Source organism: Mauremys mutica, chromosome 18 (assembly GCF_020497125.1).
Source record: "Mauremys mutica isolate MM-2020 ecotype Southern chromosome 18, ASM2049712v1, whole genome shotgun sequence".
Classification (NCBI taxonomy): Eukaryota; Metazoa; Chordata; order Testudines; family Geoemydidae; genus Mauremys; species Mauremys mutica.
Window position 1 is genome coordinate 19,119,151 of NC_059089.1, and position 21,078 is coordinate 19,140,228.

Here is a 21,078-nt window from a genome sequence, read left to right on the forward strand (position 1 = left end):
TACATCCAAAATATTTAGTAAATTTCAGTTGGTATTCTATCGTTTAACAGTGCGCTTAATCATGATTAATTTTTTTAATTGTGATTAATTTTTTTGGAGTTAATCACAAGTTAACTGTGATTAATCGACAGTCCTAGGTAAAAATAAAGCCAAACATTTAAGGTGCTGGTGAATTCCACCAACTTAACCCAGCTGTGTGTGACTTACCCTAAAGTCAAAGTGAAAGTTCTAGCACTCTACAGATCAGTCACTACAGACCTTCCAGTCTCCCTTCTATCCTTCACTCACACACAGTATGAGTAAGGCGCTGTTCGGAGTCTGATTTGTGAGAGCATTTCAGAGAACAGTTACAGATATCTCAAAAACAGGTGTGGGCTTTTTTTTTAAAGGCACTGGTTACTGTGGCATAGATCAATCATCAAGACAACTAAGTTGGACTAGCAGGGACTTGCAATTAAAATGTTCAGCTTATTTAGCATCTGAATCATATCATGCAAACAGATAATATGGTTGGTTTTAAAAAAAAGAAACACAACACCCACCCCCAAGTTTTAGAATAGACAAAGCCTTTAAAAAAGGTTAAAATTTAGTCTTCAATTTCAGATTCAAAGCAGTCCTTAAAACTCAGAACTTTATAAAGAATGAAGATGTCCTTACAATCTTATTCCACTCAGGCCTTTTCTGGGAGGACATACTTAAAAGCCACCAGATAAAACCAGACAGCCTCTCTCCCTGTGTCGTAACGAAGCTGTTGCACACATTTCTAACTGTTTCTGCCATTTATGCCAGGGGTCCTTCAAACACAGACGGGACTTTTGTCAAGAATTATGCAATGATGCCCATTAAAATGGCATTTTTCTCCCTGGGCACAGCTCAATCATTTGCAAAAGGCAAAGGCAAGTAGCATGGCTTCAAGTAAACTCTGACTCATAAGGACTTTGTGGGTATGTTTCTACTGCAAAACACTGCACACTGAGTCTCAGAGCCTGGGTCAATTGACTTGGGCTCATGGGGCTTGCAGTGAGGGACTAAAATAGCCATGTAGATGTTCCCACTTGGTCTGGAGCACAGGCTCTGAAACCCACCCTCTGAGACTCACTGCTCTGAAACCCACTCTCTGAGACTCACCAGGCTCTGAGACTCACTGCCATGGAGGATTTTGTTTGTTTGTTTGTTTTTGCAGTGTAGACATATCCTAAGAGTTCTGAAGCAAAAAAATAATTAGGCAGACACTTCAAAATGCCTGTCCAGTTGGCACTGCAATGCACTGTCATATGAGAGACAATGGTGGTTGGGAGCCCTCTCTGGATTAGACTTTCCTAGAAGAGTAAAGCCACTTGACCCTCTCTTCTCTAGATCCACCTCTGCTGTCACCACTACAAGGTATCAGACAATTTATGATGGCTAGACTCAGAGGCAGGTAAAGAGATTTGGAATTTTACCCATCTATAATAAGGAAAAAATTGTGAATTTATGGGAGTATCAACATTATCTATATTTGATTATCATTGCCCACAACCCTTAATGAGTTACTTATCGTTTTAGATTATAAACTCTTTGCCAGGGGGAACTGTGTCTATATATATTAGTAAAGTATATAGTGTAATGGGAGGGGCTCTGAAATAAGGCCTCTTTGGTCCTTGACCAGAAGACTATATATTTTCACAGGCTTGATGATAGAGAAGAAGAACTGTAGATCTGCAGGATGTGCATGACTTGCAAGGCAGAAGAAAAAAAACAGTTGAAGATGATGAACATAAACATGGACCGAACTAACATCTGTTCTCTATTCTTTCAATAGGGCCATTCACCACTTCATTCTGATATTGTGGGGGAGACTGTTTTTACAGTTATGGTTCATGTCCTCCATCCCTGTCAGTCTCCCAGGGATGTTCAGGAATGTAATAATTATTATCATGTCATGCCTGTATGGTGCCTTACATTTTCAAAGGCCATCAGACGGGATGTCAATTGCTGCGGAACTAGGACTAGGACGTACATTTTTAACCTGAGAACATTTCACCACTCTCTCACTGACTCATCACAGCAGCCTGGTCTCATAGCAGCTATAAGCTAGTCTCTCCTTCCCCTGGTGTTTGCTGCCAGGTCGAGGGACTGAGGCAAAGAGTACTCTTAAATGAAAGGGGGCCCAGCAGATTTGAAAAAAGCAGGGAGGGTCCTACATTAACCAGGAAGTTTGCCCACCCTAACCTTTGTACCTTAGGTGGAGCTGTTTGTAAGCTGCCATAAGTCAGTCTCCAGGGAAATTCTGTGTTAGGAGAGCTGCCAAGGCTCAGAGGAAAAGGTGGAGGAGAAGCTGATTTAGAATTCAAATAACACTGATGGAGTGTTAAAGGAACTTTTCCTTGAACATCACGTCACCTTCTAAGCAGCCAGCATTTCGAAGCAGAAAGACCAATTGCCCTTTTTCTTTCTTGGCAATGTTACAGCGAGTGGCCATAAACTAGTGAGCATTAATGATGTACAGTGACAGCACACAAACTTCTATGGAAAAGGGAGGCTCCGTTCCTCAGCTGGCCAGGGAGTGTTCAGTGACTCACAGGCTTCATTATTTTTTATGCCGCCCTCTAGGGCCTCCAGAGGAAGTGAAACATTTTTATTGGTCAGGGAACACATTTTGATTTTGATTTTTTTTCTAAGCAACCATGAATGAGACATCTCCAGCTGCATGCACCTCCTGGGGAAAAGAGCTCACAGGTCATGCAAAGGGACTGGCGAGGCAGACAGAGCAACCCATCAGCTCAGCCACATGTCGACTGCAGTGAAAGACACTGGATCATAATCAACAACATTCATTTTACAGCACAACCCTTCTTCCATTCATATTTCTACTTCCCTCACTCAGTAGCAACTCAGCAGGTTGGTAGGAGGAGATGATCCAAACCAAGTAGCAGGTTAAGAGTCTGATTGACTATCTCATGTTTACTGAAAGTCATCTTTTAGCCTGAAGGATCGCAACAGAGACCACTTTACCCACCTCTGAAATGCAGACACATGGGGTGGGACATCATAGCAACACTACACAACAGGTTAAGTCAGGAAATGAAGAAGAAAGCTATATCCATCTGAAAACGCAGAGGTAATTCAGATAGGCAGAACGTAACTACTCAAGTTTGAATTTATCTAGCACACCAGGACTAGCCCCGGACTTCTCTTTTAGAAAAGTTACATGGGCTTTTTATTGATAAGAAGTGGTTAGGACATTAGCTTTACACTTCTTCAGAAAAACAGCACCTCCGGCAGATTGGTTTGATACTGACTCATAAGGAAAGATGTCATCTATTGAATCAGTAGCAAATCTTTCTGCAATATCTGATCATTCCCTGGCCACTTCCCAGACACTTACTGAATCTGCACAACCCCCCGCAAGCCTGTGAGTACAAATGGGATCACAACATTGGTTATGTGGTCTGTAACATCCCCGTGCCAGCAACACTGAAATACAACACAAATGTGAGTCAAGTGCCCCACAATACCACCACCATTGCTGTTGTTCAAGCTGTCCTTAGTCAAGAGATAAAAACTTCTAGTGCTGCCTATTAACTAAGCACGACAGCCAATTTTACACTTCGAAAATCCAACATTAATGCAGAGATAATGCCAAATTGTGTATTAAGAAGGTGGTTTCAAACATAACAATGGCTGAGGAGCCCATTGCTTTGCTGTGTGCAAACAGGGCTTAAAATCGACCCTTTAACACTCCCCCTTGCACTCCGGAAGCTTTAAGAGAATATTTTCAAAATGACATGACAATTCAAACATTTAAAAATAAAGCTGGGCAGGCTCAGATTTGCACGTACGCTATCAGAGTCGCACTTGTCCAAAAGGGGAAGGTTGTGAGCCACAGCTAAAACATCTCATTCAGATTAATGCCGGGACCAAAGAAAGGGCCACACCATAGCGCTCGAGTTAAAATTTCTCTTCCCCCTTTCTTCTCATACATATTTGTAGCCTTTACATCTTTGTTAGATTTTGGTTTCAGCCAGGTGGCTGTCTGGATGTAAGCGCAGAGCCGAGAGATTATATAACCTGATGTTGCTGGAGCTGTTTATCTGTCTCCAAGGTTATGGAATGATGTCATTGGTGTTTCTCTAGACCAGCAAGCAGAGCTGCATTATTTCAGATGCTTTGGGAATAGCATAATTGCTAACAACCTGCCCAGAGGTTCAGCAGCTCAGATGCAAGGTAGCAAAGGTGAATCCTTCAGCTCACAGATGCCCTGAAGCATCAAATGTATACAATTCAACTCAGCCTGGTGGGTAACCTCAAATCTCATTCACTAGGCGATAGGAACATGGAGAGTTGAAGCATATTTTAGTTAGGTATATGACACCAACATGATATTTTTAATATTAAAGGGACACAAGAAAAGTCCTTCTAATAATGCCCATGTGCAAATTAAATGTCTATTTTCAAGACAGAGTGGTGATGGTTTAGGCCAGTGGTTCTCAACCTTTCCAGACTACTGTACCCCTATCAGGAATCAGATTTGTCTTGCGTATCCCCAAAGTTTTACCTCACTTAAAAACTACTTGCTTACAAAATCAGACATAAAAATACAAAAAAGCGTCACAGCACGCTGTTACTGACAAATTGCTTACTTTCTCATTTTGTCTGTATGAAATTTTAGTTTGTACTGACTTCGCTACTGCTTTTTGCATAGCCTGTTGTAAATCTAGGAAAATATCTAGATGAGCTGATGTACCCCCTGGAAGACCTCAGTCTACCCACAGGGGTACACATACCCCTGGTTGAGAACCACTGGTTTAGGCCTTCTCTAGACTGGCATTTAAAGGTCAGACCATTGCCCTTCTGCTAAATCTCCAACTGATATTACCTTGTCACTTGATACATACAAGTAACCAAAGATATATCAGGAAAATTAACTCCTCTTTTGCTGTTCTCATGGTTCATGGATCTAGCAGCCATAGATTCTGGACAAGTAAGAATAAAAGAGAAGCATCTTTTTTTATAATGGGACATGATGCGTCTGTTCAGCAGGAGAGACAAGTATAGTTCATCTTTGGTGTTGTGCTTTATTATTTTACCCAGGTATATCCTTTAGAAAAGTCAAACAACCAAACCCCTTATGTTCTTGAGGAAAAGAACTATGCACCAAGAAACTCCAGGGAATATGACTGGGTGAGAGGATGGGGAACCTGTGGAAAATCTCATCCATGATTAAATCTTACAGCTACTTTCATTACTAAAAAAAGAAAAAAGAGTGAGTTCTGATTATAAGCCCTACATTGGCAGGTGTGGGGCTCTGTAACTTTTCAAAGTGGTAGCGACGACTGAGTGATAAATGTAAAGCGTATTATAGCTCCAAGCGACCTCTCTCTCAAAAAACTGTAGATGCCTATAATAGTCAAAACGTCAGATCAGCTCCTCACTTTGTCCTGCCCCTGCCAAGCAAGGCAAGTGAGTCTAAGGATGCTTCCGAAGAGGCATGGGACTAGGGAAGTTTCTTTTTTTATTGCCTTTCATAGGTAATTGGGTTCTTAATGAAAATGCTTCCCATTAAGGGGTCCTCCAAAGTCTCTACACTTGAGTGGGCTCAATTTGATCATTTAATCCTGCGGACTCTGTATGCAAAATCTTCTCTTATGAACCACTAGTGGATGCTTCAAGCAAGCACTAATGAGGCTGATATGAGATTAAGGAAATGCTCTCTTCATAGAATCATAGAATATTAGGGTTGGAAGGGACCTCAGGAGGTCATCTAGTCCAACCCCCTGCTCAAAGCAGGACCAATCCCCAGATTTTTACCCCAGTTCCCCAAATGGCTCCTTCAAGGATTGAACTCACAACCCTGGGTTTAGCAGGCCAATGCTCAAACCACTGAGCTATCCCTCCCTCCTTAGGATATATCTACACTGCAAAGTTGTCGATAAAACTTTTGTCTTTCACGGGTACTTTAAAAAGCACCCCTCCTGCGAAAGACAAAAGTTTTGCCCACACAAGTGTCAGTGTGAACAAAGCTTTGCCGGCAGGAGCACTCTTCTGCCGACAAAGCTAACGCTGCTCGCGGGGCTGGAAGTATTTTGTCGACAAAAGTGCCAACAAAGAGCGTTTACACACACTGACTTTTAACGACACCAGCCTTGTTGCTGAAAGCTGCATGGTGTAGACAAGCCCTTATTTGAAAAGTCACCTAGTCTGTAGGTACCTTTTCTCTCTCCAGTTCCTGCAGGGCTCCAAGTTCCTATTATTGTACCAGAGTTTTCCCACAGCAAGCAGTTTGTGCAAATGGATGTAGGGTATTTTAAACTGATGCCTTTCTAGGACAGGTGCAGGCTCTGAAACAGCCACGTGGTTAATTGTCAGGCTTGTGAGGTGTGAATGTGTATTAAGTGTGAATGAGGTCTTCCTGACAATTGGGCATTCAAAAATTGAGTTGAAAATAATCTATTTGGCTGCAGCACCTTTCAACCTTCCTATCCTCTCAGAAACCAACAATATGAAAGTGTGAAATGTAGATAATGGTTTGACTCAGCTGAGACTGTATCCTGAAAGTGTCTGCTGTGCTTTGAACTGGAGTTAGCCTGTATGATAAACAGGAGGGGAAAACACAGTTCCCTTTGTTAAAAAGTGTGAAATAATGAAATTAGTGTAATAAATCTGTAGAGAAGGCAGAAAGGAAGGGGGACTTCCCCCAAAATAAATACATGTTTAAAATATCATCTGAGCTCTGATGTGAAATCTCCTTGCGATAGTGAGCATAACATAGTGGAAATGTTCTCCTGTAGTGAGTAGCTGATTTGCTGAGATTTCACCATCAATGGCTGAAGTGTTCGGTTCCAGTCAAACCCTCTCTTTACCAGATGGCTGTTTCTGCTAAAACTGCATTTTTTCCACCGTGAATGACTCTTTACATAGGAACATAGATGAGGCGAAGGTCTGAGAACCACCGATTCTGCCCCCTCTCATCTTGCAGGGATTCTGCCACGGCTACTATCTTGGACAGAGTATTTTTCAGCTGATATGTGATTAGATAGTTACCCTAAAGCTGTGGCTTTTAAACTTCACTGGGCTACCACCCACTTCTAACAAAGCTTATTTCAGGACCTCCCTGACTTATGCCATTGCACAATATTCCAAAAATCACTTCTGCCCCTTGCTGCACAGAATGTAGTAAAATTTCAGCTGCATGTTAATTAGTTTCAATTATCACAATTTTTTTGTTACAATATTGAAATGGAAAATTTGTGACTCACTGACTAGAGTCACTGTGAAGACTCTCACCTTACACACAAGCATAGATGAAATTTATCATTTACCAATATGAGGTGGCCACTTGTGAGGGGTTAACCTGAATTATCAAACGCAGAGAATATTAAAATCACTCTCTATTTTTTAACTGGGAGATGCAGAATTTTACCCGTGTAAGAGTGAAGTTGAGGATACGTTTCTAAACAAACATACTCATGGTTTTTGAGCATTTGTACGCTGGAAGAGCAAAAAGTTAATTACATTAAGCTCTGAACAATCACCAGTTTTAATCTGACATAAATGGAATTGCTCTCTGGATGTGATGGAGGATAACGTGACCTCCCTTGACCTTTAACCCGCCATGTGCTATGGTATCCTGCTAGCCACATGCTTGAAACCTTATCTCCTTGGCCTCCCATTAAATTCTATTTGTTGTTTTCTAAATGGAACTTCTTAGCTCCCAAAGGAAGCACTACCCAATGCACCACTAGCTAAAATTAGTATTGATCCACCCTTCAAGGTCTGGACCACAGAAATGCAACACAATTGTGTTTTGCATTTTTTAGGAATAAATAGCATAGACAATGCAGTGACAGTTACTATACTGCTTGCTGCTTTAGCAAAATCAAGTTTAAAAAAAAGTACAGCACAGAAGGATTTCTTAATTTATTTATAGCTGTGTTAAGGGCCCTTTGCCATAGCGTCTGGGTACAGTGTTTAACACACTTTCTCAATGGGCAGATGGCATACTTTGCAGCTACCCTCACTACCAAAAGGACACCCAGGCTGCAGCACTGATTCAGGCAAATGTCTGACTAAATAAACACATCTTCTGCCTTGCTCTGAAGACTGCCAAACTCTGGCTCTTGAATAAGAATCAAGGATCTGACAGCAAGAATGCTTATTTTTAAAAGGTGGCAAGTGGCTGCTTCTCATAACCATTTATTAAATCTTTAACTGAAATTCAAGGGGCTGCTTCTCTAGTAGCCACCCTGAAGTCTTCACAGGTTTGGCTCTTGACTCTTGTATGATCAATATTTATGTACCCAGATTTTCCATGTATTTCTGCTGAGATCAGTCTGTCTCCATAATGCTATGTTCCTTTGTTTCTGCAAAGTTCCAGGATACATAATTCTATATCATATTCCTAGAGATCTTTCTGAGAAAATTGTTGAATTGGGCTGGAAACGGGAAAAATTGCATGTGATTATCTGGGGCTTCTTTCATTTTCTTTCATTTACTCACACACTTGCAACTCAACCATAGCCAGAGGTACCCATAGCAATTCCAGTTCAGTGGTGAGGAGATATGATAAAATAGAAACTTGTCACAAATAATGGATTACTGCTGCTAGTTAAATCTCAACCCGTAATTCTCTGTGCAGTGGCATGAAGATACATAACTTAGACTCCATGAAATGCACTGAAATAGCCATAAAGTTAATATTGTTTCTAAAGTAAACCTGATATATGACTCCTGCCATGATGGCCTAGGGCAGGCACTGCCAATCCTACAGCTAACAAAGATGCAGGCTAGTATTGCCTCTCTACTCTAGTCTGGTCTGTTCTATTAACATCTCTGCTTCCCGTTGCTGGAGGCATTGATGCTACAAATTGTGCTGATACAGGAATAGGATTTCCTAGTGTTCACAGGCAGGCAATAAAACTGTGGGGTTGGTTGCAGATACCATCAGATGTTGGAGGGCACAGAATTGTGGAAACTGCCTTCAGCTTTTTACTTTGCTTAGGCAAAGGTTAATAATGGTGTTAAAGACCGTTTCTAGACTGATTATATCAGAAATATCACACCTACTCTATTACAGTATCATTTTACACTTGTGCTGGTGTCTGTGTAAACAGAAATGTATAGCTGGTCCAGTGGGCAAGCAGTTTGGCAGTACTTAAAGCCAGCTTTCAGAGTGGTTTGCATAACCCTCCCACAATACTTTGCTTTGTTGCCTTCCCTCTGTAAGTGAATGTCATTAAAGAAGTTGGTATTCAGACTGTACTGCCACTTGAGGGGATGATGCAGGTCTGGTTACTGACTCTTATTTTTTTTTCCCTTCTATAAATGTGAGCCTGCAGTTTGATGCATTAGAATTGCACAGACAAGTGGAGGATTTAATCCCGTAGATAGAATACCAGTTCTTCAGCATCTTAGCCCAGAGGATACACTACTAGTCAGAACAATGTGGATCCTTTTCAGGTCAGCTTATCTTTTAACAAAATGCTTGGAAACAGTTTTACCTTTTGATGCAACAGCCTTTAAGATGGGGTAGTCAATTACTTTTTGTCAAGGTCCAAATTTCTTGGTCTAGGTATAGTCAAGGACCAGACTCCAGAGAAAATAATATAAAAAATAACACTGCAATGATAATAATAAGTAATAAAAAGATTTCGGGAGCCATTCAAAAGCATCTGGCAGTCCAAATTTGGTCCACAGTCTGACTATTGACTCCCCCTGCTTAAGAGTTAAAATCAGGCTCTCCTCTGGACTTCATCCCTTATTCTGCAAGCACTCACCGTGAGACTCAAAAGCACAAGGAGATGGAGTGGGGGATGGAACACCACACGTTGGGGGAAATGTTTTCCAAGCTTTGGATTGATTTGGGGGAAAGCTATGAAGTGTAGTTTTATCAAAAATACTTCCAGACCCAGGAGAGAAGAGAGGTTTGGGTTTGCTATTCAAACTAAACATGTAAAAAGGCTGTAATTAGAGAAATAAAGATGACTTGAATTACTACTGCCTTTTCCAAAGCAACTGGTAAGTGTACTGGGTTGTCACGTTACACAGATGCAACTTTTAGATACGTATGGATGAGAAGTATATATTCAAAGAACTGACTTATGAACCAGATGATGGAAAATGGACCAAAAAATGGGTTTGGAAACATTTCAGAGTTGACGATGGACCTATCTATGAATGGTGCTGTCTCAATTCTTGTATTTGGCACATAAACTTCATGGTAACTGGAATATTCAAGATGTACATATTGATCACAACACTTTAAAACCATGTAGCATTGTTACAGAATGTTGGACACACACAGCTGCCAATCAAACGAGCAGCAACCATATAGTCACCTATTTTAATGAAACAGTCAGAAAATAATAACCATGTTACAAGCTGCCAACTACGCTGACACCAACGAACCAGCCAATCAGCCTCATCACCTGTAGCACATTGCTTGAGCAGCAATTTGGATGCTGTCAGAATCTCAAATCATAAAACCACATTCTCAGATTATGAAGTAACAACCAGAGTAAGAAAGACTCAGATTGGAATGTCCACAAGTTCTCTTTGGTACAAAAGTAATCCATTAATTTTCTACCACCATTCAATCTACAAGGCCCATTTCATAGCATTACAAGCCAAGAGAAGATTTTAATGATTATATGAACAATTTAGTTACAAATATTTTTTTGGACAGAGAGAAAACAAAAACATCAGTTTCATTAAGACGCCCATGAGTTCCTTCTGGGCCTACAGATCCCTTCTAGGGCTCATAGTTCCTCTGCTGCCTTTTCCAAATGTTCTGGATAAACCCCGTAAAAGGATTTCTCTTCCTTTTGCATCATAAAAACATGTCCATTATTCACATGAAAATGACAAGCAGCCCAAGGACATTATAGCACTTTCACACATTGAACCACCCATATCCTGAAAAGCTTGTCTAGTTCCATTAGCTGTAAACATGTTAATATCTGTGGTTCCTACCATTTGCAGGACTAAACGCGTTCATCTGAATGCACTAAAATGCTGGCAGCTACAGTAGCTCTTGTTGAATTTTAAACAAATAACTATTTTAAAAATAACTTCAAGTGCTTCAAGACTTAATTCAGTGGGTGATCATCAAGCAGAATTTTAATCAACTACAGACACACTATGTACACACCAATAAATATAGTTAAAGTTACACATTCTTCTCTCTAGATATATTGTACCATTAGTTTACACAGTAGTTGACATAATTTGCTACATGAATTTCACACTCGTAAGTAGCTGAATCTCCAAGTGATTTATTTACATTTTGCTCTTACATTTAATTGGTGCCTTTTATCTGGAAAGATCCAATATGCTCTTCTACTATATACATGCTGCACCTCTGGGATGCAAGATAGCAACCAAGTGAAAATCATAATGGGGGGGCGGGAATTATGGTTAAGGTATGAGGGCAAACCTCCAGCTCTTACAAAATATGCTAGGGGATTTTTAATGTCCACATACAAGACAAGACTTCAGATTCAGTTTTAAGACTTTTAGCTAAAATACACACAACATAGTAAGATGCATAGTGTCGGGGGGGGGGGGGGGACTGAATCTATGACTCCATTGAGTACTGGTGTTTCTAACTGAAGCTTAGCTCTGTAAGCCATCACCGATTACTTGAAAATAGCTACTCTGTGTTTGCAAATGGGCCACTCTTTGTATCACTTTAATGTCAGTTTCATCATTCTACCATCGCAGACATAAGTATGTGGCCATGTTACACAAACAGAACATCAGTTAGGGCCTGATCGAAAGACCTGCCAAAAAAATAAGAAATTCATTTGAGGTCATCTGGATGTGTATTTCATCTGAATGGATCAATTAATATTCAGTTGTTTGGATTTTTCAACTAAAATTTAGCATTTTTGAAAAAACCTTATTTTTAAAAATCTAACCAAAATGTGACATTTGAATTTTTACATCTGTGTAGATTTGCATGACACTTTTCATGCTGAATGGTATTAGGCCAGTGAGAGTGGCTTTGCAGCCTCCTATTTAAATGGCAGACCTATGGTCTGACATTCTGAATTGATACAGGACCTGAAAACGACAGTGATTATTATTGAAAATGTAACGTGCAAAATGCCTTAGACACAAGTTTTTATAGCCAGCCATCTTCCTACAGATACAGGCTTTAGAAAAAAAATAGCTGACCTCTTGCTTGCATGATCTTTTCAATAAGGTCAAATCAGGTTACTCCAGGGAGGGAGGTTCAACCTCTTCAATCCATATACCTGTTTCTCATGCTGCTTTCCTAATTAGCAGCAAGTGGACAACAGCTGTCCATAGCTCAGAGGCCAGAAAGTTATCAGCAGAAAGAGAAGCATGGTAAGGAGAGAACCATGCAGGACATGCTCGTCAAACGCAATGGGTGAACAATACATGCAACAGATTGGCCACAATGTTGAAATGCATGCTGAGACATACCCTTTAAACTGATACCAAGAGGATACTCTTCATATAGGCCTTATTCTGTGGGCTTCTACATATGACTAATTTGCAACTCCATTGTTTTAGTATTCCCATAATTGGAAAAGTTAAGGAAGCAAGAATAGAAGGAAACAGGAAAGCCATCCCAACATCTTGGTGGATCCTGGTGGGGTCAATTAGCACACTCAATAATGGAAAAAAACAAACTTAGTAATTAACTCTTCATCTTCAACAGTATTTCTGCAATTTCGTGTGCATAGGTTATAATACAGAGAAAACGTTTCATATAAACCCAAAAACAAAGAGAAAAACCCAGCCGGAGGTGCCAAGTGGCCCTGTGACAACTGATGGCCAAATCCTCAGCTGGTGTAAATAAGAGTAATGCCATTAAAATAATTATTTATCATTGGTATTACCATATTACCAAAGCCTTTGCAGGGGTCAGAAGTGTGAAGGGGACTGGAGAAGGTCCCTAACATTCTGGAAACAGTTTACTGTTAAAAATGCCACTGGATACTCTTCCTGATTTTCCAAATCACTTTGTTCTTGTGTAAAGTCACTCCTTGGAAGGAACCATTTCCAAACCAAATCTTTACCGCTGTTTCATGCACACTAGTTTGTTACTGTAGGGTTGTTCATAAATGCAGGGCTTTTGCCGTTGATTTTTTTCAATTAGACTAAATAGCAATGAAGCGTGTGTTTGAAAGAAAAGTGTGTTTAACGAGTCACATAACTTTACAAACCACTACACGCATACAGCCAGAAAAGTCAATCAATAAATCTCCTGATATTAACAACAATTATTTGTATTGCGGTAGCAACTTGGACCAGGACTCCATCGTGCAAGGCACTGAACAAACCCAGAAGAAACAGACAGTTCCTACCCCAAACAGCTTACAATCTAAGTACGAGCCAACAGATGGATGGAGACAGTCAGAGAGGGGACTACAAGTAAACATTGAAATATCAGCATGATAGGCAGTAGTCTCAGTGCACAAGCAGCCCGACCAACCTGTCACGGTTTTTGTAGCCATCCTGGAAAAGGAACATTGGAGGAGGCTAACGAGGTACGTGTTTGAAAATGTAACAAAGGGGCAGTGGAAGCTGACATCATGGACCAATTGGAGGAAGGAGTCAACATCTTGATAGTGAATGGGAGAGGACAGGTAGGGGGAGGATATGCCTTGAAAGTGAACAAGCAGCTTACGTTTGATGCTAAAGCAGGGGTAGGCAACCTATGGCACAGGTGCCGAAGGCGGCGCGCGAGCTGATTTTCAGTGGCACTCACACTGCCCGGGTCCTGGCCATTGGTCCGGGGGGCTCTGCATTTTAATTTAATTTTAAATGAAGCTTCTTAAACATTTGAAAAACCTTATTTACTTTATATACAACAATAGTTTCTTTCTATATTATAGACTTATAGAAAGAGACCTTGTAAAAACGTTGAAATGTATGATCGGCACCCGAAGCCTTAAATTAGAGTGAATAAATGAAGACTCGGCACAGCACTTCTGAAAGGTTGCAGACCCCTGTGCTAAAGAGAAGCGGGAGCTAGTGCAGGGATTCAAAGAGAGGGATGATATGATCAAAGTGATGGGGCCAGTAAAATGATCTTTGTAGCAGAATTTTGAATAGATATGAACGGGGCAAATTGCCTTTGTCAAGGCCAGAGAAAAGGATGCTGCAGTAATCAAGACACAAGATGGTGAGAACTTAGATGAGAATGACAGTTGTGTAGATGGACTGGAAAGGCCATACCCTAAAAATGTTATAACAGAAAGAATCCGCAAGATTTAGATATAGTCTGGATATGAGGACTTCGACAGGTCTGAGTCAAAGATGACACCCAGATTACTGGCCTTCATGACAGAGGATGGTGGTACTGTGTGTGATTGAGAAAGGAAGTAGCAGGGAGGTCTTGCGGGGGATTGAAGGGGTGATTAAGAGTTCTGTTTTAGCCACATTGAGTTTAAGATGATGGCTACAAAATGGACTACACCAATTTCCACTGGCTGAGGATCTGGCCCTGCATGTGATGTGATTTGCCTTCTCAAAGACCTGGACCGTTTCCTATTATAAAGTTTTTATGGAGTTTCCTATATTCCTTCTGAGTACCTGATGGGTCCCTCAGTTCCCAGCTTCGTGTCATTACTCCACCCTAAATACCTGTATGAGAATGTGAACAGCAGCTTAACTCCATGTTTGCCTTTGGCCCATCACACTTGAGAGCTACGGTCAAAGGCAGGTCAGACATGAGTTACATAAGACAAAAGGAAAGGCAAAAACAAAAGGGCCAGAGCTGTCAAGACTCTCTCTGTCCTAAGAACGAGGTCTGAAGGAAAGAGAAGAAGAGATGATTTCTGCCACACCTTACTGACCAAGCGATGTGATGGTACTTCTCATTTTTCTGTCTGTAGCACAATAAGTTTTGAACTTCGCATTGGATCAATTCCAAACTTTCAAGGAATGTTCTACACATCCACAGACAGAATCCTATTGATTTTGGTGAAAATATAAAGCAGAAAAGCCATTTGTACTTAAAAAATTGCTCTTTGGACTCCAGAGGGTGCTCCAGCATGGAGCACAGCTTCCTAGAGCCTCCAGCACTATCTACTAATATCCATTTGTACCCAAAGTCCAGGGCCATTGAATGATCCCCAAAATAAAGGAACAGATACTCCCAAATCCCTGGTATGTCATCAGGAAAAGATTTATCTGCTGGGCATTCTAGAAATAGCTGAAAAACAAGGAGAACAGAGGTCCCCCTACCCACCCTGACCCCCAAACAAGAGGCACTGTGTCCATCACCGCCCTGTTGGAGAAAGTTGCTGCAGATACAGTAGATATCAAAGGCCACAATACAGCTGGCTGCTACCTCAATTAACTCCTCTCTGCAAGTGCCGATAGGATGGGTGAATGATACAGAAGGAAGATCATCATCGGTGGAAGATCAGGTGCAAGGGCTCTCTGCCCATGGGCAGAGAAGCCTCAGATTTATCTTAAATCTAAAGTGGCAGACCTTAAGGGAAGGCTTCACTGCAATAATCTGAGAATTACAGGAGTACCTGAAGGAGCAGAGAAAGGTAACCCCTTAGAATTCATTCCCCTGCACTTTCAGTAGTGCAGCGCCTGCCGGTGGACATTAAAGTTGACATACAGAGAGCACATAGGTCCCTGGCTCCTAAGTCAGCCTCAAATGCCAAACCTCATGCGTTGATTTTCAAACTTCTCAGATATACTGTAAAAAATATAGTGCGGCTAGCTTGTGGAAACAGAATTGTTTTGGAAGATGCCACAAAATAAGATAATGATTTTTCAAAAGATGTTGTGAATCAGCCTTTAGAAAAGCAAGGAAATAGCAGCAAGGGCTTAACTATTTTAAGAAGTTTCCAGCTCACTTTCAGGGTTGGTGAGGAAGCGCTGTTGCAAAAAAGACAGCGCTCCTCCCTGCAAGACGTCATGGAAGACCAATGAGTGTTGTTGAGCTACATGGACAGTGATTCTGTTATCCATCAATTCCCAGTTCCTCTCCCCCTACCCCTGCTTACCCCTGCTTGCCCCTTTCCCCACTTGTGGCCTTCCTTTCCCCCTCATACCCTCCCTCCATCCCCTATTCCCCAATCTCTTTCCCCTCGTTGCCCCATCCCCCTCACTCTGAACCCCTCCTCAACTTCTTCAGCCTCTTCCCCGACCCTAACACCTTCTATAAGCTCAAACCCCAAATATGTGAACAAGAAATATGAAGTTAACACAGAAAAGTCACTTGTTCAATTGGATTGTTTGTTCCGTTCGTTGGTACAATAATTTACATTTTGTGAGAGCAGTCAGATTTCTCCCCTGTTAGCTAGATGTTTGTTTAATATGGGGAAGAGAAACTGAATTTTTGATGGTAAACTAAAAGGGGAAGAAGTGGTTATGTGGCCCTGGGAAAGTAATCCCCACAACATACTTTCATTCAGTGCTCCAAGCTGTATTACCAATACTCGGGTGTTTGGTTTGGTCAACTGAAAAAATTACAAATGAGGGGACAATACACAGGTATATCCCTGACATACCAGTACGTGCTCTCCCATTTGCTCTCTTTACAATGTAGTTTCTACTTTGTGGTATGGAAAAATAGGATGTCTGTTAAAAACCCAATAATAATAATAATTTAAATAATGGATATTGGCTGGGCTCCCAGCCTGAGCTCCTTGGCCCACCCGCTCCGGAACTTACCATCAGTTTAGTTTTGTTTATAATTTTAAGTGTTTGATAACTGTTGCCTTGTCACTGAGATCTACTATGCCTGGTAATAAGTTATGTTATTATATACACACACACACACGTTACATGTTTTTATGTTTGTGATTTAACTTGTCTTTTTGTGCTCTTCCCTCTCCAGAGCCCTCTTCTCCCTAGTCCCGGAAGTCTGGCAAGCACATGGCAAGGCAATCCCAAAATCTGCAGAATAGGTGTTTGAGACATTTCAGCTCTAGACTCCCCCTCTCATGTGTTTCTGCATGGGGCGTAGGATAAGATGTAATAGAGCAAATGACACAAACATGCTATATCACCTTTGGTTGTAAAGCTACACAAACAAAAATAATTCTCAACATAGCCAAATGGCCCCGAATCTTAATTTTATTCCCTGGAATATAAAGGGTCTCAACAGTCCAATTAAAAGGAAAAAGTGTACTCATTATTAAAAATCACAAAGGCAGATGTAACACTTTTGCAGGAGACACACTTGATTACAGATGAAGCTGCTAAACTGGAACCTGACTTGATAAGTTTGAGAAGCAACAAGATAATGCTTTTCCTACCCAGAGTGTTAGCCATCTTGTCCATAAAGCTGTGGTAGTAACAGGGTATGTCTACACTACCCGCCTGATCGGCAGGTAGCGATCAGTTTATCGGGGATCGATATATCGTGTCTCATCTAGATGCGATACATCGATCCCCGAACGCGCTCCTGTCGACTCCGGAACTCCACCAGAGCGAGTGGCGGTAGTGGAGTCGACAGGGGGAGCCACGGCCGTCAAGCCCGCGCCGTAAGGACGGGAGTTAAGTCGAAATAAGATACTTCGACTTCAGCTACGCTATTCACACGTAGCTGAAGTTGCGTATCTTACATCGACCCCTCCCCCTAGTGTAGACCAGGCCACAGTCTCTGAGTCAATTTCAGATTATCAAGGCAGATTTTTAATCCTTAAAGCCATCATAAATGGATCTGATCTAATCACTGCTAATATGTATGGGCCTAACCTTTATTATGATCCTGAAACTTTTCATAACTCTTTCACTAAATTATATGAAGAACCCCATATCCTTACTATGATTGCCGGGGATTTTAATGAGGTGTTTTATCCTTTTGTGGACAAATGCTGTCCTCAGAGCCATAAACCAACCAAAACTAAAAAGGCTCTGGAGTTGCACATTAAAGATCCTGGATTCTGTGACATCTGGTGTCTTCTCCGGCTTTGCTTACAAGTTACACAGAAGAGCCTGCTGCCACATCAAGTCACCGGACCAAATCAGGTCTTATGCAGGACTCAGAACCCTAATTTTAGGTGAACATTTACGCTGACATCCTCACCACTGTTCCAACCCCTTTATGCCAGGTAAAAAGGCTAGAGTGGTGTGAAGGGGCTCTGAAAGCCCTTGATGTGCCTATAAAAGGATGACCTGGTACAGGAAATGCAGAAGACAGCTGTACAGCTACCTTCCAGTGACCTCCTCCCAAGCTCTGGCCAAGAGGATATACTCGGAGTAGGGCTGCAGCATGCACTTCTGCAGAGATTTTAGGCAGCACTGCAGCTGATAGTGTAGTTAGGGGAGGCTGCCATAACTTAGACAGGTTCCTGATCTGTCTACATTTTGGGCCGATGGAGCAGCCCAGAATCAGAATGACACAAAGGTGTCAAAGCCATTTTAGCCCACCCGTCCCTTGTGGGCTGCAAGCCTGGTGCTGTGCCCCTAAAAGAGACAGGCCAGAATAACACCCTTAATGTCTCATGTCAAGGGCAGGTTTATACTGGACAGACAGATACTACTATCACTTAGTCTAATTGGCACTTTTACAGTTCCCATCTGTTGATCTCAAGTGCTATACAAACATGAATTAAGAGCCTCACAACTCCCTTGTGGGATACATATCTCCATTTTATGAACTGAAATGCATGGAACAGTTTGTGTGAGAAGCAGACAACATTGTACCCAAGTAACAAGTTATGCCATAAAAACAATAAAAAGTGAACAAAACAAGGGCAGAACTTTAATCCGCAGTCCATTTTAATTCTCACTTTAAAGAGCCAGCACTTTCCACCATGCAGAATAGGGCAGAATAAATCTTTGCATCATAAATCTAGCTCTACATAAGTGCTAAGCAGTAGATTTTTAATTATTTTATTTATTTATTTGCATCCTGCTTCAGGAAATGAACTGTATTAAAGGAAACTGGATCTGTTTCTTTAAATAAGTATTTCACTAAGACTACAAAACATATACACCTCTACCTCGATAGAACGCTGTCCTCGGGAGCCAAAAATCTTACCGCGTTATAGGTGAAACTGCGTTATATCGAACTTGCTTTGATCCACCGGAGTACGCAGCATGCCCCCACCCCCACCGCGCTGCTTTACCATGTTATATCCGAATTCGTGTTATATCGGGGTAGAGGTGTATATCTACAGAACATACCTGCATTCATAACCATATGATACAAGTTCTTATTCAACATCCTTAACACACAGTATCAGAGAAAGCCTTAAATTAATAAAGAGAAAAGGCAAGTGCTAAGTGTGATTTACAAAGACTGGAAAATCACTGCATGATTCAGAAGAAGATAGGGAGGAATACAAGGGTAAAAACAACCCACAACTGTAGAGAACTGCAGGGTGGAAATAACTCAAAAGCACAGTTAGGAAAGTATTACATTGGGCACCTGAATACACCAAGTACAAATGAAACTGTTTCTGTTGTAACCACCTATTTTTGCATACTCAGCTTCCTGACATTCATCTTTTGGAGCAACTTGTTCTATTTGTTGTTTCTTTGGAGAAAATCTTCCATTCTTGGTCTCTTACTGTTAGGCAAAGTGAAAGTGCAGACTGACTGGCAGCGCTTTCACCACTTTGTCACTTACATGGGGAAGTGGGTCCTGCAACCCAAGTACCTCCACTGCTGCTCATAACTTCCCAAGCATCAGCATGACATTTACACCATTCTCATGGGTTTCACAGCTACCCAGGGAGATGTGAATTGCAACAGTGAAACTGAACAAAATAATGCTGTGACCAGCATCCTAAGCAGCGGTACTTTCTGCCTATACAGTCATGAGGAAAGTGCTACATTGGCTCTACCTAGGGTAAACCAAACAGGTTTGTACCCTAGAATGAGTCCAGGGAGTGTTCAGACTAGCCTTTACAAAGGTTAACTCCCTTGAGGTAAAACACATCCGTGTAGACAATCCCTTAGGAGGTTTTCTTTGCAACCATAAAGACTAGAAACTTTTATTTAAAAATGAAAGCTAAATTTCTGGGGGAAAATCAATGTCTTTATACTTGCCTCAGCTGAGTATATGTTTCCAAGTTCTACCTAAAATGCTACCATTAGTTTAAGTTAAAAGGCAGAGACAGGCATATCATAATTCTGTACCCATTGTATAGAATTACAACTGTTATTTTATATTTTACTAGCATAACATCGTATCTTTCAATAAAAACTTCCAAGCAAATAAAATGTGAAAGCAGTTACAGATGAATCCGTTTAATTATATTTTGTTGCTGATCAGCTAAGGCGGTATCACTTCCTATTGATATTAAGGCTTTCCTGGGGTTTTTCATATGGCTTACTCATAACAAACAGCTGCTTGGCAACTGTTGGAATTAGTGAGTAGCTTCCTGGCTTAAAAATAATCTACATATTTCAGTGCAGAAGAGAATTTGGAAACCAAACTCTCTTTAAACAATTTGCGATAGGTTTTAAGATATAAACTGGCCACTTGCCAGTGGCACTCCCTTAAACAATGGTTACACCCTCTATACAGCTGAAAAAGAAATAGCTGAAAGGGAATACATTTTATACAAGTTCCCAGGGTAAAAAACATCCTACAGGTGCTGGCCTAGGATTGATATTGTTCCAAATATAAGACTAATATCTGACTCTAAAAGAAAATTTACTTCCCTGCCCCCAACAAATTCACATGAGAAAAATTCCTCCACTCTAAGCTCCCCCTTTATCCATCTGATGTTTTATAAAGAGAAAAAAATTCTAGCATTTTATATATATATATAAAAAATACAAAGTACAATTGCTGCAGACCAATTTTAAAGCTTTGGTTGCAACTGCTAGTAGTATGCAATAAAGACTGTCTACCAGCTGTGGACAGTTGTGAAACTCCCAATGCTGATTTTACACTAAACACAAATGTTTTCCAATTTGTGCATCCTAGCAAGTCCTTGTACACAAAGGCCTTCTTGTACAGCAGTGCAGCTTACAATGCAGCCACAGTAGGACAGACTATCAGTACCAACATTATTGTTTTACTTTCATCTGTTGATTCACTCATTCTAACAACAGACTCTTTTCAGAAATAAGCATTATAATACAGTATTGAAGTATTATTAGAAGAGTTATGATGGGTGTGTCAACAGATACAATACA

The 21,078-nt window shown here is 41.0% G+C and overlaps 1 protein-coding gene across 3 annotated transcripts in view; it reads right to left on the reverse strand.

Annotated features, from left to right (window-relative positions):
• Positions 1-21,078, reverse strand: part of RAPGEF1 (Rap guanine nucleotide exchange factor 1) — a 127,411-nt gene that overhangs the window by 84,239 nt on the left and 22,094 nt on the right. Inside the window, exon 1 of one of the 3 annotated variants that reach the window (XM_044992770.1) lies at positions 3,918-3,957. The exons of the other annotated variants lie outside the window; for them this stretch is intronic. The gene's annotated coding sequence lies outside the window, so the exon portion shown is untranslated. Of the gene's footprint in view, positions 1-3,917; positions 3,958-21,078 lie in introns of those variants that run through there. 3 annotated transcript variants of the gene reach the window in all.